The 1,111-nt window shown below is 32.6% G+C and overlaps 1 pseudogene; it reads right to left on the bottom strand.

The window, feature by feature from the left end:
* Positions 1 to 886, bottom strand: part of LOC105537616 — a 50,914-nt pseudogene extending 50,028 nt beyond the window's left edge.
* Between the last annotated feature and the right edge of the window lie 225 nt (positions 887 to 1,111).

Raw genomic sequence — 1,111 nt, 5'->3', positions numbered from 1 at the left:
TATTCTGCATATATTGAAATACTAGCATTGCCTTGAGTCCCAGAGATTTTTAAATTATGACATATTTTGAATATACAGAGAAAAGAAGAGCATAGCATTATAAATCCCTTTTATTCATCATGCGGCCATATGAAATCTTACCAATCTTACATACTGTCTCCATAGTTTTTTCATACATACTGTCTTGATAGGTTTTTAAAGAAATAACAGAGATATGATGAAGGTATAATGTTCATTTCTAGTCTAATCATTTTTAAAAGATGTGTTACTATTGGGATTGATTTTCATCCTTTGTTTTATTTCAATCAGAACATTTATTTACTCACCTACTTGTTTAAGCAAGAAACACTTAATAGTATTGAGTAGGTACTATACTGCACTGTGAAAGATTTAAGGAAGAATAATGATAATTCTCGTCCTTAAGGATCAAACAAGATAACTAGGGATGGGATAAGGTCAGATAACAAAAATTCACAAATCACTATAGTACAACGATAACGACAAATATCATAAAAATGTCCAGATGAACTATGGGTTTGACACAAGAGAGAGAATATCTGATTGAAAACATCAGTTAATGCTTTATGAAAGAAGTGTAACTCGAACTGAAAATTAAGGTTTGAATTTTGTTTTCTAGAGATAATTTTATGATTCTCATCTATCACTTGATAAAAGATGAGTTACATCAAATGGCTGTAGCTGTTGATTTCAGCTAGTGTTTATCTCATTGCAAGTGTTATAAAGTGGAGTAATTGGTTATCTGTAAATGCTAGCCTTCAAGTGATCTTTTCATGAGCTAAGCAGGAGTGCCACTGACATGTTGAAGCTGACGCTTCTGAAAGCAGAGACTCAGAACTTTCTTATCAGAATGAATCGGCGAAGTCATATCGAGGAGATAACAGCAGTTTAGGTTTAAGGCTACCAGAATTCTCATTTTGTCTTTGTGACTATCTATAACATTTTTAGGAACTTGCTGTGCTTTTTTTATTCCCTTTTTTCTCACTTATCTTGTCCCAGAAAGTTGCACACAATTTCATATCTTAAATGCCATAATCTGTTAGATCCTGACCTATAGCTGCCTTTTACAATTTCTTTGTGGGTACTCATCTTT

Source organism: Mandrillus leucophaeus, unplaced genomic scaffold (assembly GCF_000951045.1).
Source record: "Mandrillus leucophaeus isolate KB7577 unplaced genomic scaffold, Mleu.le_1.0 Scaffold176, whole genome shotgun sequence".
Lineage (NCBI taxonomy): Eukaryota > Metazoa > Chordata > Mammalia > Primates > Cercopithecidae > Mandrillus > Mandrillus leucophaeus.
This window is presented reverse-complemented; position numbering and strand designations above follow the sequence as displayed.